The 15,487-nt window shown below is 53.2% G+C and overlaps 1 long non-coding RNA gene across 1 annotated transcript in view; it reads right to left on the reverse strand.

Annotated features, from left to right (window-relative positions):
- The window catches only part of LOC112578675, a 36,308-nt gene extending 25,680 nt beyond the window's left edge, over nucleotides 1-10,628 (reverse strand). Inside the window, exon 1 of the long non-coding RNA XR_006544296.1 lies at nucleotides 8,620-10,628. This is a non-coding gene — a long non-coding RNA (uncharacterized LOC112578675). The remainder of the gene's footprint in view (nucleotides 1-8,619) is intronic.
- Between the last annotated feature and the right edge of the window lie 4,859 nt (nucleotides 10,629-15,487).

A 15,487-nucleotide genomic window follows, 5' to 3' on the forward strand; every position in this document is an offset into this window, starting at 1 on the left:
TTCTGAGTAAACGAGCGGCCAGATGAATGTTGCCCGTGGCATCACCTTGTACCTTTCACCCCGAGAGTCGTGGATTCCAAGGCTCCTTTTACTGACGGGGAAACAGGCTCATGGAGGTGAAGAGACGCACCCCAAACCACCCAGAACTAGAACCCTAAAGCCCTAGTGCCCACGGCCACCTCAAGTGCGGCAGGCCGGGTGACGGGAGGACAGAGACCCGAGGATCTTGGGGGAAACTGAGGCCCGGCTCAAGGTGGGAGCTGGCCCCACTTGGCGCGAGTGCCTGCCCGGGAGGCGGCCTGGCCAGGTGCCTGGTCAGGAGGCGGGAACCCCTGTGAATCGCTCCTCAGTCCCCGCGACCACAAGCGGGTTGGGTGAAAGGCGGCGGCTCCCCGCCCGCTTCCCCGCCGACGTGGGCCCAGACAATGGGCCTTTGTGCCCGGCGTGGGCGGGTTGTCAAGGTGCGCAGCCCTGGCCCGGAGCCCTGGCCTCAGCCTCCACGCGGGCCAGGGGGCCGGAAAATCCAGGAGACAAGGAAGCAAGGCCTCTCCCCAAGACAATCACAGCCAAGGAGATGGGGGCACAGAGCAGGTATGCCAGGCCCCCAGGGCCACACAGCGCACGGCGTCAGAGGCTGGGCAGCAGCCTGTGATGCCAGCCTCCCGGTCACCCCACAGCCGGGGCTTGGACTGCCCCGCTGCTCAAACCCACCCTCGGAGGGTCGGCAGAGCCAGGACCCCCTCCCTTTCTCCTCTCACTGCCCCTCTCACGTCCATGTCCCAAAGGAGCTCGACTGGGAGTGACAAGCCCCCCCATCTCTCGGAGTTCCCCCCTAGGCTGCCACAGCCACAGCCCTGCTAGGAAATCGTGACCCCTGAGGGCTCCATCAGACCTGTTCTAGAGCTCTTTCTCCTTTTGAGACCACATGCCTGGAGGGGAACCGCCTGGTCCAGCCAGCACTGCCAGGAGCTCCACTTTACAAGAGAAAAGAGGCTCTGAGATGGGGCTGAGCTCTCCCAAGGGCCCCCAGAATGCAGCAATAACGTGTAGCTGGACTCCAAATATTTCCGCTGACCTCCAGAGAAAGATGGGGGCAAAAGATGGGAGCCTGGCCCTCCCAGCACCTACCAGCTGGTGGGAAAGACAGAAGTCAACAGGAGGGACAGTGATAATAAAGAGTAGCTACCAGTTACTGAGCATTCAATAAGTGCTTTATGCACAGAATCACATTCCACTGCTGCAAAATCATGGGGAGGCGGGTATTATTCTTGTCCCCATTTTACAGATGAGGAAACTGAGAGGCTCAGAAGAGGCAATCTACCCAAAGTCAGTAAGCTAACGGATGGATCCAAACCCTGACCCCTGAATGTTTCTGCTCACTCAGCCCCTGCCAGGCAGGGCGAATGGTGCCAAATTACCGATGAGGACGCTGAGGCTCTGGGCACCAATGTGACATGCCCAAGGTCACACAGCCAGAGAGTGTGAGGGGGGCTTCAACCCCGGGCTTCTGGCCCCCAGAATCCAGGTCTGGGTTCCTTCCTCCTCTACGTCAACCGAGTCTGTGAAACGTCCCTCGGAGCCATCTGCACCAGCGGCCCCTCCTCCTCGTCTCCCACCTGATTGGATGCAGCCGCCCCTCCGCCCCCATCCCCTCTGGCCTCTCCCTACACAGAACAGATGCTTATGAAAATCCGGAAAGAGAATCCCAGTCGGGAGCAAGCTAAACGTCCATGCGGAGAGCTTGCAGGAGAGCGCTGTGGTCTGTCCGCAGGACAGATCCTACACCAAAAATAAATAGATGCGCCCAAGCTGCTGTACCGATGGGGACGGATCTTGAGAACAGAACACTGAGTGGGAAAAAAAGCAAGTTGCAGAAGCAAAAGTGACACCATCTGTTGAATCACACCCACAACCAAAACAGTACCCCAGCTCTCTAAGGGGTGTGCGTGTGTGTGCGAGTATAAAAGCATAAAGATGTTGTACAAACGCTTTGGGAAATTGGCCATAGCTACAAGGACTAAATGTGTGCATCTATAGCCTCACTCTTGAACATACACTAAAAGAACTGTGTTCTTAGGTCTGCCAAAAGATATGCATAAGAATGTTCGTAACAGCGCTATTTGAAATACTGGAAACCAGAAAAAAAAAAATGTACATCTCCATGGACAGTACAGCGATTATATGAACTGTGATCTGTTTACCCAGTGGACTACTGCACAGCAGTGAAAAGGAAGGAACCAGTGACACAAACACGCATCCGTCCCACCAGGTTGAGAGAAAGCGCCAGAGACAGAAGACCACTCACAGAGTGACTCCATCTGTATGCAGTTCGAGAAGAGCAAAAACCAAAGGCTCGGAGCGGCCTATGACTGGATCCGGGTAGTGATCCCACAGGCCATCAGATTACACAGTTAAGATTGGTGTATTGTACTGTGTGTACGTTATACCTCCATCAAACAAACAACAGAAGGACAAAGACATCGGTGGAATCACGAGCACCAAGCCAGGCCCACAGTAGCTTCTAGGAGAAATGCAGCCGGGAAGGGGCAGGGGCCGGAGGCACCATCTCCCCTGGGCTGTTTTCTTCTTAAGCCGAGTGATGGCTGCATGAAAGCTGTATGATCTTTCAAATGTTTTTCTGAATGTCTGAAATATAGCACTGAAAAAACAAACCAAAACCAAAAACCATTTCCAAGGCTTCTGCTGCTCCAGAAGGCACGCTGGTTCCCCACTGCCTACAGGTTGAGGCCCACCCTCGTTTTCATGCCATTCAAGGTCTCCTCCTGGGCCTCAACCTGTCTTTCCAGCCTCCTCTCTCACTCCTCCCCACCAGCCAAGCTGGTCTCTGCACTCTTTCCCTAACACACCTTAAACATTCCCAGCTCCACGCCTTTCCTCCCACCTGGAATGCCCTCCCCATTCCTGTCTACTTGCTCTGTGCCAATTATGCCGAGTGCTTTAAGCTATTAACTCCTGAAATCTGAGGCTGAGGCCTGGGGAGATTGGAGCACTGCTCTCAGCCCAAAACAATCTCCATCGTCACCCCCCAAAAGCAAGCACAAAGAGTGGTTCTGCTGTGCCACAGTTTCCAGATGTTTCTCCCACACCCCATTTCTGGAGTCCCCCCCCCCCACACAATAGAGGAATTGTGGCCCACTACCGGATTTCATCTTCACTCATCCCTAAGGGTTGGGTCTGTATCATTCTCATTTTACACTGGGGGAAGCAAAGGCTCAAAGTGGGCAAGTGACTCGCTCAAAACACTCAGCAAAGACTGTCTGGTTCCTGAGACCTTTGCATCCCCTGAAAGCTTGCCATCATGACTGGCTCCAAGCTTGTTCCTGCCTCGTGACCTCTACATGTGCTGTTCCCGCTTCTGGAATGCCCTTTTCCTAGATCTTCCTGTGCCCAGCTCCTTCTCATCATTCTGGTTTCTGAATTCAGAGCAGCCCTTTCCAGATCCCACTCCCCGCAACCAAGACAAAGCACAAGCATGCTAAGTCACTTCAGTCGTATCTGACTCTTTGTGGCCCTGTAGACTGTAGCCCCTCAGGCTCCTCTGTCCATGGAATTCTCCAGGCTAGAATACTGGAGTGGGTAGACATTCCCTTCTCTGGGGGATCTTCCCGACCCAAGGGTAGAACCCGCGTCTCTTCCGTCTCCTGCCCTAGCAGGCAGGTTCTTTACTACTAGCGCCCCCTGGGAAGCCCCGGGGCAAAGTAGTCCCAGCCTTATTTTATTCTAGTCCCATCACTTGGCATTACCTGAAATTGCTCTGAGTATTTATTCCCTCACTTCTCTTCTGTCTGCCACACGCACAGCCCCTAGGACATAAGCACCACCTGCACGGTTTCTGCCATTCAGTGTGGTGTACCGGGGTCCGACACTGCAGGCGCTCAGTGAATGAGCGAGACCACCGTCACTGACTGACGGTGCCCGCCGGGGTCACACAGTGAGGGTGCGACAGAGAAGGGACTCCGTGACCGCGCAGGACCAGAATCTCTGCTCCTCAGCCCTCAGCTCTACCCGGGGCCAAGGCTGCATATGGGCCAAAGAGGCGGGAACGAAAGGTGACGATGCTCTGGGCCGGGCATCCTGGCAGACCCCATCCCAACCACCAAGCAGGCTGAAGGGCCCCACGTCCCACTGAAAACATGTATTTTTTTGCTCTTGATATTTCTGACTTTGTTTAATGGTACGATTTTGCCCTTATATTGCTGTTAATTTTTAGTTTGGGGTTTCTTCTTTGTCTTGTAGCCCCATTTCCCCAGGTTTTTAGCATTTTCATAGATGCTTATAAAGCCTGTATGGCCCCCATAGGGTAAAGATAAAAAGAGAGAAACAGTAAGAAATGGGGAGAAAGAGACAGAAATGAAAGAAGGGATACAGAGGCAGAATAAAGAGAAATAGGTGGACACGGACAGACAGGTACAGAGAAAGACAGAAGAAGGATGATGAGACAGAGAGAGGAGAGACCAAGAGGCACACGGAGCGAGGGCCCGACGGCCACATCTCCTCTGTAGAACGCGCACCTCGCCGACAATTGCAGCGTTTACTGCACACTTCCCACCTGCAAGCACATGCCACGCACGCTTACGTGAAAAACCGTGAGGTGAGTGTTACTCTCATCCCTGTTGTAAAGGCGGGACACAGAGGGTCCCCAGCTCACGCCCGGTCACACAGCCAGCCCACGTGAAGCCAGCTCTAAGCGTCAGGTCTGCCCCAGACGGAAGGCCGAGCCACCTCCTCTAGTAACGGGTCTTGGGGTTTCTAGATTTGTTTTAGGGCAGCTCTTCTCAAACTCGGCTGCGCCAGCCAAAGATGGCACAAGTCCTGATTCTACAGGGCCGGGGCGGGGCCCAGGACGGCATTTCTTTCAGCCTCTCGGGTGGGCCCGACTGACGCTGTGGAGCCCAGATCACAGTCAACCAGCACAAGCGTAGAGGCCTCTGTCAGCCTGAGGATCTGATCGGCAGCCTGGATCCCCATCCAGGCCGCAGGCCCTGGGGCTCACTCGGCCCCTTTGGGTCAGTCTTCTGTTCTCAGCGCTTCCTGTTGCTCTGCCTTCAGATGCCTGGGAATTCCCCATAAGCCAACTGCTGCGGCACATGAAGGCAGCTGCACAAAGATGTCCTTTGTGGCGTCGCTTATGGGAAAGACGCACTGGAACCACCTAAATGTCCACCAGCTGGGGACTGTTCAATTACACCGGGATTCACGTGGCCATTGAAAATGGGGGCAGAGCAAAGCTGAAAACATGCATGACACCTGACCCACCGTTCCACTTCTAGGAATACATCCTCCAGACTTGCACATGGGCACACAGAGGCTTGCACAAGGCTATCTGTTGCAATTTGTAGTGGTGAAAGCCTACAAGCAACTTGATATCCCTGAATAAGGAACTGGTTCACTAAACAGTTCATTTCTATAAGAGCCTACCCCATGGGCTTAAAAAAAAAAAAAAAAAAGCCAAAAGGACAGTCCTTTATGCACTATATGGACCTTCTCCAAGGTCTATGGTTCCGTGAAAATAACAAGGCATGGAAACAGTGTGTAGGGTCTTTCAATATCTATAAGGAAAACAAGAAGAAAAAAATTATATGTTTTTGTTTATCTATGTGTAGGACTCTTCTGGAAAGCAAAACAAGAAAACATCTCGGCGAGGAGCTGAGGGAACAGGGACAGGCGGGACACAGGCTTTACTGACACTACTTGTACCTCTGGAATTCGGCAGCATATAAATGTATCATCGATCAACAAAAATTAATAAATGTTTAAACAAGTTTAAATGAGAGAAGAGTGCTACATTTGGGGATGTGGGGAAATGCTTCTGATGAACTGTTGAGGGGAGAAAAAGGAGACGACCCAATCTTTATAATACAGTGTTCATATATACCCATGCGTGTAGGTACAGAGAGAAATGTCTGTCAGGAAACTGTTAACAAGCAGAGTTGCTGCTGTTGACACGCTCTGTTAGTTCATTAATCCTCACAAAGGTGTGGGGAGGAGGATGGGCTGATGTTGATCCCATTTCACAGGTGGGGAGACTGAGGCCCAAGAGGGGCAGTCTCCTGGCCAAGGTCTCACGGTCAGGGCAGGCAGAGCGAGATGAGAGCCATGGTCACTAGGCCACAGGGCCCCCTCAATTCCACTTGGGTGATTTTTAATTTTTGCTTTGAATTTTTCAGCATTGCTGGAATCTAAAACAATGAACCTGCCTATCTGTCTGTCTCTCTCTCTCTTTCTCTCCCTCCCTCCCTTCCTCTCCTTTTAAACAAAGTTTTTAAGAAAAGGCCTTCAGAACACCCATGTTCCCACATTAGCCATCCCCCTCGCCTAGCACTCATGTACCCCTGGGACTTGCCTTTGAGCCCCAGGTATGAAGAATCCTGGGGACAGCTTTTAAGAAAAGTACATTTTAAAACTTCCCTTGTAGTCATATTAGGTCTTCCCTGATAGCTCAGTTGGTAAAGAATCCGCCTGCAATGCAGGACACCCCAGTTCGATTCCTGGGTCAGGAAGATCCCCTGGAGAAGGGATAGCTACCCACTCCAGCGTTCTTGGGCTTTCCTTGTGGCTCAACTGGTAAAGAATCCGCCTGCAGTGTGGGAGACCTAGGTTCAATCCCTGGGTTGGGAAGATCCCCTGGAGAAGGGCAAGGCTACCCATTCCAGTATTCTGGCCTGGAGAATCCCATGGACAGTCCATGGGGTCACAAAGAGTCGGACTCAACCGAGCGACTTTCACTTTCACTCAGTGGAGCTCCAGAGGATGGGGAGTCCGCCCGCCAATGCAGGAGACACGGATTCAGTCCCTGGTCCAGGCGGATTCCGCGCACCGCGGAACCACTAAAGCCTGTGGGCCACGACTACTGAGCCCACAGACTGCACCTCCCGAGGCCCGAGCACCGAGCGCCTGCACTGCACACGAGAGAAGCCACCACAGTGAGAAACCCACGCACCGCGACAAGGAGCAGCCCCCGCTCGCTGAGACTAGAGAAAGCCCGTGTGCAGCAAGGAAGACCCTGTGCGATCAAAAAAAAAAAATGTAAGTATATTATATATCAAGCCAGGGCAGAGAGAATGTTCTGGATAAAAGGAGACCAAAGAGATCCTATCAAATGCAGGGCCTGATCCTTGACTAAAGTCCAGACAAGAAAGATAAACACACACACACACAGAGCTATTGAGGACACTTTGGAGCAACCTCAGTAGTTTGGACACAGACTGGATACTAGGTAACGTGACCAGACCAATGCTAACTTTCTTGGACGTGATCATGGCATTGGGGCTGGGCCTGGGAATGCCTGCACTCTTCAGAGGTGCTTGCTGAAGTATTTAGGATGAAGGGTCAGGATGTGTGCATATACAAACATGTCAGCAAAAAATCATGCAGAGAGAGACCAAGAATGCCCATGGGGCCAAGTGATGAGTGTTGACAGTTGGGGCATCTGGATGAAGGCACTTCAGCGGTTCCGTGTAAGGTTTTTGCACGTTTATAGAAAGACTGAAAATCTTCAAAATAAAAATCTGGGGGAGATCACTGGTTGTCCACATGTGGTGGTATTGAAAGAGACTGACCACAAAGGCGCACCAAGGAACCTTCTGGAGCGATGGAAATCTGTGTCTTGATCACGGCGGTGGTTATGCAATGAAATTCACAGAACTGTGCACCAAAAAAGAGTGACCTCTATTGTAAGTTAATAAAGTGACCTTTATAGAATTATACTTCCCAAAAGGTGACTTTAAAAAAGAAAAGTTGGAGAAGACAAACAGCCAGCCAGGCCCCAACCCACACAGGCTCTGGGAACACAGGGGGTCCTGCCTTGAGCCAGCCATGCCTGAGCGCGTTCCACTGTGGACCCCAGGGGCTCAGCAATGCACAGAGGCTGGCTCTCCAGATACTGGGACCCACAGCCTGGCCTCGAGGAGCACCCAGGCAGCAGTTGGACGCCTCCTGCCTCACCGCGTCGGCCTGACTGCAGGGCCTCAGTCTCCCCGGGACTAGTAGCGGCATACTGAATACTAACTCCCTGTGTGTCCCAGAGAAAGCGGGTCTGGGTGCCCCTCGCAGGAGTGAGTGGCCACTCATCTCCATCACTTGGTCCACCCCGCCATCACTGGGTACAGCCGGATCTACAGGGGCCCAGAGGAGGGAAGCAACTTGCCCAAAGTCACACAGCAAGTCAGGTCGCTCTGTCTGGGGTGGATCATTCCTAAAGCTCAGGTCGCTCTGTCTGGGATGGATCATTCCTAAAGCTTTGAGCCTGAGGTCGTCACATCCAAACACCCCCATTTCTCAGATTGGAGGCCCAAGGCCAGAGACAGTGTCAGCATGCAGGTGAGCCGTGTCTTGGGACCCCCAGACCCTGCTGCCCTGGCCCTATTTGGTGTGGTTCCCACAGGCAGGCTCCTCGCGGGGTTGCTGGGGAGGTGGGGTGTGAGTCTCCAGTCCTGACCACCAGCCTCTGTCATTCCTGCCGTCCCCTCCCGGGCGTCCTCTGCCCCCACCCCACAGAGGCAGAGGGAGGAGGCAGGGGTCCCACGCCCGCCCCCCACCGCCCCAGGGAGCGCCCACATGGCAGAGAGCCATGGATTCTGCCCAGCCCACGAAACTCACCTCACCCAGAACCTGTTTCAACTCCTCCAGCTCTCCTTGGCAGCTGTGGAGGCCTCATTAAGTGATGCCAGTGCCTCCCACACACACCTGAAGAAGGGGAGGGGGCACACACCATGACGGAGCCCTAGGGCACCTTCCCCAGAGACCCCCAGACCCCCGGAGGGCAGAGACGGCCCAGCACCCCGCCAGCCGGGGCCTGGGTATCAGTGGCCTCGCTGCGAAATGGCCAGGCCACCTTCTCCCCAGGCAGGCCTGCGTGGGTCCTCTGAGCTGTTTAACCTCCTTAATTAACCGGCAGTGATTAAGAGGCCACCTTGGAAGGCCCCCGGGGCTTCGGGGAAGGCTGGGGGCAGGGCCCCCCCCAGCCATGGCAGACTCAGAGGCTCCCCGCTCAGCAAAACAGAGAAGAAGCCCCATCCCACACCAGAGAGCTGGGGGAAAAATAGCCCATCAGCACCCCCCACACCCCCATCAGCTGTGTGATGCTGAGAAAGTGGCCTCGCTTCTCTGGGCCTCGGTTTCCACTGAGAGGAAGGCAGGGTGGCAGTGAGACCTGATTAATGACTGTTTGTGAAAAGGTCCCAGTGATGCTGCTGATAACAGGCCCAGCTATTATTCTGGGAAAGGCATCGAGGAGTGTCTGAGCCCATAATTACCAAGAGGATGAAAACAGTAAGGAACAAGGAGGCCTCGCCCAGTCCTCGTCCTGCCCCTCATGCCTGCCCTCCTGCCCCAGCAGGGCTCCTCCCAGTACACAGGGACCTTGGGAAAGAAGGTGTCAGACCCCAGCCTGGGCCCTGAGACTTCTGTTCCTCTTCTCAGCACTGAGCGTACTCAACTGTGTCCATCCATTTCTTCACTCATTCATTCGTTCACAAATGTTTATCAAGGAGGGCATGGCAACCCACTCCAGTATCCTTGCCTGGAGAATCCCCTGGGCTGAGGAGCCTGGCAGGCTAGAGTCCCCAGGTGGCAGAGTCAGACACGACTGAGCACACAAGCACCCAGATGTCAGTCAGTACAGCAGCAAACGAGATAGACGTGGTCATGCCCACAAGAGCTCATTCTACTAGAGGAAATAAATGATAAACAAATAAGAATCCTAGAGGAGTAGGGCATTTTTTAAGCTGATGTGATAGGGAACAACTGATCTCAAGGGCTTAAGGAGGACTTCTCTGGAGTGGTGACTTTAGCACTGAAAACCAAAGGATGAGATGGAGCTGCCACGGGAAGAGGGTTCCAAGCAGAGTGCAGTGCATGTGCAAAGGCCCTGGGGTGAGAAACTGGCCTGTTGGAGGAAACTGGAGCAGGGAGGAAGAAGGGGAGAGTGGTGGGAGGCGAGGTCAGAGAGGCGGGCAGGGTGGGAAGCGGACCAGGCAGGCCCTGATGCAAGCGTGAGCCTGGATTGCATCCTCGGGTCAGAGGGCAGCTGCGGGAGAAGTTTAAGAGGAGGAGGGACAGAGTGGGATCAGCTCACTGTGCAACGTGCAGGCCTGCTCAGTGCACATGAGCATGTGAAGTTAGCATCCAGACGGCTGAAGACCCCGAAGATGACGGCCTTGCCCGTCTGTAGAACCCTTTCCCACTGGGGAGTCAGAGCTTGGCTCTACCACTCCCTGCCTCTGTGACCTCAGGCCTCAGTTCCCTCTCCTGTGAAACAAAGATAACAGGTTCTTCCTTTGAAATGGGGACGGGCCCCCTCAACTCACATGGAGAGGATGATCTAAATCCCCAGACACTGACACAGCACGAGTTTCCTGAGCACCTACTATGTGGAGTGAGGATCCGCAGGATGGACCTGCCAGGAGGACTTTGAAGGGGGACGTTCAGTCCTCCTGAGGGCTCTGGAGCATCAGTGCCCAAGTTCAGATCCCAGCTGTGCCCCTGAGAAGCTGTGTGCCCGACTTCCGTGGGGGCTCAGTGGACAGGAATCTGCCTGACAATGAAGAGGACATGGGTTCGATCCCTGGTCCAGGAAGATCTCACATGCCACAGAGCAACGAACCCCATGCCACAACTACTGAGCCTGTGTGCCCAAAGCCTGTGCTCCACGACAAGAGAAGCTGCTGCAATGAGAAGCCCGTTCACTGGAACAAAGAGTAGCCCCCACTCACCCCAACCAGAGAAAGCCAGTGCACAGCAGTGAAGACCCAGCGCAACCAAAAATAAATAAGTATTATAAACAAGAGCGTTCCTTTAAAAAAAGAAGCAGCAGCTGTGTGCCTTGGGCAAATGTCTTGACCTCTCTGAGCCTCAGTTTCCTCATCTACAAAATAAAGTTAATAATAGTAATAGCTACCTCATGCGGTTGTTGGAAGGATTAAATTAGTTAATATATATTATATATTGGGCTCAGCAGGTAAAGAGTCCACCTGTGATGCAGGAGACACAGGAGATGTGGGTTCAATCCCTGGGTTGGGAAGATCCCCTAGAAGACGAAATGGCAACCCACTCCAGTATTCTCGCCTGAAAAACTCCCATGAATAGAGGAGCCTGGGGGCTACAGCCCACAGTGTCTCAAAGAGTTGGACACGACTAAGCGACTAAGCAAACAATTGTGTATTATCCATTTCTTAAATCCTTCTTTAAGCAAGCTCCCCACCTCTTCGCCCCCTACCAACTTCCCGGTGCTGGATCTCTTGGCTCAGTCACTGCCCAGCAAGTCCAGTCTCACCTCTAGACTGTTTCCTCCCAGAGACAGGAGGGATCCTTTAAATCACATTCCGCAGAGGACTTCCTCGGTGCCACTGTGGCTCCCCACTGCCCCCAGGCCAGGGTACCTCAAGCAGACAGTGCGTGTTCCCGGCCACCTCTTATCCCACCCTCATCTTCCCATCATGCCCCCAGCCCGCGCAACTTCCCGTTCTCTGAACGCCCTGCCTCCGGCCCTTTGCACATGCTGTGCCTTTTGCTGGAATGTCCTTCCTCCCAGTATTCTGCCGGAACTAACTCTTCCTCCTATGGGAAGGCATCTGGGGCTCCCAGGGCCTGCCCTATGCTGCCCACTTAGCACCCCGTGCTCTCCCATCATAGCACCTGTTGAGGGACATGTCAGCTAGACTGGGAGGATGCTGGCAGCCGGAACCGAGTCTGGGGCCTCTCTCTTCTGCGAGGCCAGAAGGCTATCTGTGAAGGGGGGCGTGGCAAATGGAGTGAGTGAGTGAGGTGCCTGAGGTGGGTGACCTGAGCCAAGTTGAGCTGAGGGGAGTTAAATCAAGTTTCGACAAGGTGAGTTGAGGAAATGAGGTGAAGTTGAGCTGAGTTGAGCATTAAATTGAGTTGAATTGACTTGAGTGAATTGAGGTGGGTGAAACTGAGGTGAACTGAAGTAAATTAAACTGAGTTGTACTGCGAGAAACTGAACTGAGTTGAGGGAAGGGGAGTTAAGTTAGGATGAGTTGACTTAAATCAAATTCAAGTGGGTTTTAAACTGAATTGAGGAGCACAGAGCTAATGTACGCTGAGTCAAAATGAATTGAGATGAGAGGAATTAAACTGTGAGTTTAGACTGCAGTGAGTTTTGTTGAGTTGAGTTGAGGGGTTCAGTCAAATCAAGTTTAGGTGAGTTTTAAACTGGATTGAGTTAAACCAAAGTTAACTCTTTTTAATTGCTGCCCCAACAGCATTTGTATGGACTTCCCTGATGGCTAAGCAGGTATAGAATCTGCCTCTAATGCAGGAGACACAGGAGACTCGGGTTCGATCTCTGGGTTGTGAAGATGCCCTGGAGGAGGAAATGGCAAGCCATTCCAGTATTCTCGCCTGAAAAATCCTATGGACCAAGAGCCCGGCAGGCTACAGTCTATGGGGTCTCAAAGAGTTGGACACGACTGAGTGCCTAAGCATGCTTTCATGCATGCAAGGAGCATATTTAGACAGTTTTTTTTTTCCTGTCTCCCTGTGAAGTTTTGATGCCTGTCTTCTAATCTACTATTGTATATCTGTTTGTTTTTTTTTTTGTATGCATATCTGTGCTTTAGACATAAAAACATTAAGAGATTTTCACCCCACAAGAATCAATTTCCATTCTCTTGGGGGCAGTATCATCCCCATCACTGCACCCCATTGCCCTTGAGAATGTTAAGTTAGCCTGAGCTGAGGCAAACACAGTTGCAGCTCTTGGAAGGGCTCCATCTTGTCTTCCTGAAGGTAGAAGCTTCTGGGACAAGGGTTGCGACTCCTGCAAGACTGAGGCAGAGGCCAGGCCAACCTCAGTCCCAACTCCCCTTCCGCCCTGCCTAGTTCCCTTCAGCCCATTCCCTCAGCTGTGTAAAAGAAGGAAAAAGAAGCACACAGCCCTGAAGCAGAGACGAGCTCGAAGTGTTGAGCTTAGCTGAGGGAGGCCCATGTGACTGGATAAGTGAGGAGGAGATGACTCGGGGGTGGTGAGGTTCTTGTGGGACATTGGGATAATTGTGGCTTTTATCCTAAGGCAATGTGGAGCCATGGAAGATTCTGAGCAGGAGAGAGACTTGACCTGCCTGGAACTAGAGTCTGGATAGAGGCAGAATGGACTCCCTCCGGGTCCAGGATGGTGCATCTGATTGGCCAAGCCATCACATGTCTATGCTCTAGCTGCCAGGGAGGCTGGAAACCTAGCTTCATATGCCCAGCATCCTTTGTGGAAAGTAGAATCTGCTCATAGAGCCGGGAATTCTCCAAACGTCAGAAGGAGATTCAGATTCTGGACAGTTGAAATAAGTGGCCCAAAGTGACCAATAGGAACAAAATAAATAAATAGAATGCAATGAGGCTGGTTGGGTGGGAGGCGAAAGGTCAGGCTTAACCTGGTAGGAGCTGCCCCCATCCCAAGACCCTGAGCCAGCCCTCATATACACAAAGCCGCTTCCTGGTCCCCAGCCTGGGACAAGGACCCTGGGAACACACCGCTGGATCTTGGAATCTTGGGCCAAGAGTTGCTACGTGCACTGCTTTATTTAGCTTTTCAAGGCTGTTCCATCTGTAGCCATGGTGGCCCTAAGGGACCCAGTGGGACATATATCAGTAATGCATGCTCCCAGAGACATCCCTGCCTACAAGAAGGCAGGCTCCAGAGCTGAGCAGACTGAAGGTCCAATCTCTGGCTGACAACTTTACGTCCCTGAGTCTCAGTTTCCTCACTGTGAGAGCGGTAGGAACATCCCACCTCAAAATGGAAGTCACCTCCCCCCGGGATGTCAGGATGGTCTCACACTGGTCATCGGGCACGCAAAGATCCTAATTTCATCCCCCGACCACGCACCTACTAAGTGCCAAGCGCCAGACTGGACATCTCACACCTCCAGTCCTAAGCCCCACAGCAAGCCACAGAGGCAGGGCGGAGACTCAGACCCAGGGCTGCGGGACACTGCACCCGCGCTACCAAGTCTGAGCTTCAGCTGTGTCCCTGGCCCTGCTCTAGACACTTAATCTGTGTCGGCTCACTTAGTCCTCACCACCCTCGATGAGTGGAATGCTATGATTATTATCTCACTTTCTAAGTGAGGCTTAGAGAGAGAGATGGGAACTTGACCACGTTCACCTCTAGGGAAAGGGGGCAGAGAGGAGATTCAAGCCCAGCTGAGCTGACTCCAACAACCAGCCCTTCATCTCCCCTCTGCACACCTGGCTCAACACACACCTCCTCCACGAAGTATCTCCAAACCCAGTGGCCCCCACCACCACCACCCAGCTTGCCCCCATCACTGCATGCCCACTGGCACTCGTTTGGCTTTTCCTGTAGTTGCTTGCCATGACTGTGAGTGCCATCATTCCTAGAATTTGTCCCTTGACATCCCTCCTCCACCCCAGGTCCCCACCAGCCTGCCCCCGCACCCTGCACAGGGGGCCTTGGACCAGCCAGAGCCCCACCTGCTCCGTAATGATTAATGAAACCCCAAACTGTGACCTGCACTCTTGGTCCAAGCCTCGTGCCTAGTGATCTCAGCTGGCGTGGTGAGGGTGGGAGGGATGAGGAAGCAGTGGAAACATTCGTGGGATAAAGGGGTCTCCCCGCTCCACCCGCCACTCCCTGAGAGGACCTTTGGCAATCAGACAAGGCAGTAGGTTTACCAAGAAAAGGAGGAAGAAGAAAATGCAGGCAGAAGGCAAAAAGCGCATGGCAAGGGTGAATCAACACCCAGTGGGCGGTGGGTGCCTGGATACCAGCCTCTGGGGAGCAGCTGACCGAAGAGGGGGTCCATAGCCCAGGAGGAGGGCCAAAGTCAAAAAGACCCAAGCACAGAGAGGAGGGGTCCATGAGCTCTGAGCACCGTGTGCGGCTGTTGTCCACTCAGACCTCCGTAACTCCGCCCAGCAGCCCTACAAGGCAGGTATCCACACCCCCATTTAATGTAGCAAGACACGGAGGATCAGAAAGGTGAAGTGACTTGCCCCAGGTCACACAGCATCTAAGTGGTGGAGCTGAGACACAACCAATGTTGATGGCTCAGAAAAGGAGTTAAAACAAAAGCCTTCGTCGTCATGCCTGGATTCCAGTGTGGGCTTCCCTGCTTGTGCCTGTGTGGCTTTGGACATGTCACAGCTCCTCTCTAGGTCTCGACTTCTCAGCACAATGGACAGGGCAACACCCCAAACTCATTCATTGTCGGGCGACATCTATGAGCTGGCACAAAGCCTGCCTCAAATCAGAGACGGGTACCGTGGGGCTGCTGGTGTGCACCCTATTTGAATGCCCCCATTCCTGGGGAGCCCAGTCCCTTACAGAAGTGATTTTCCCCTTAAAACTTCTCCTTATTTTGAGCTAAATAAAACCTTCCTTTCCCAGGACCAGCCCAGGCTAAGGTGGCGCCCTCACTACCCTCCACTCCTCCTTTGACAAAATTAAACGAGACCGCTGACCTTGCAGAGAGGGCTCAGTCACCTGACA

The sequence above is a fragment of the Bubalus bubalis genome, chromosome 14, assembly GCF_019923935.1.
Source record: "Bubalus bubalis isolate 160015118507 breed Murrah chromosome 14, NDDB_SH_1, whole genome shotgun sequence".
Lineage (NCBI taxonomy): Eukaryota > Metazoa > Chordata > Mammalia > Artiodactyla > Bovidae > Bubalus > Bubalus bubalis.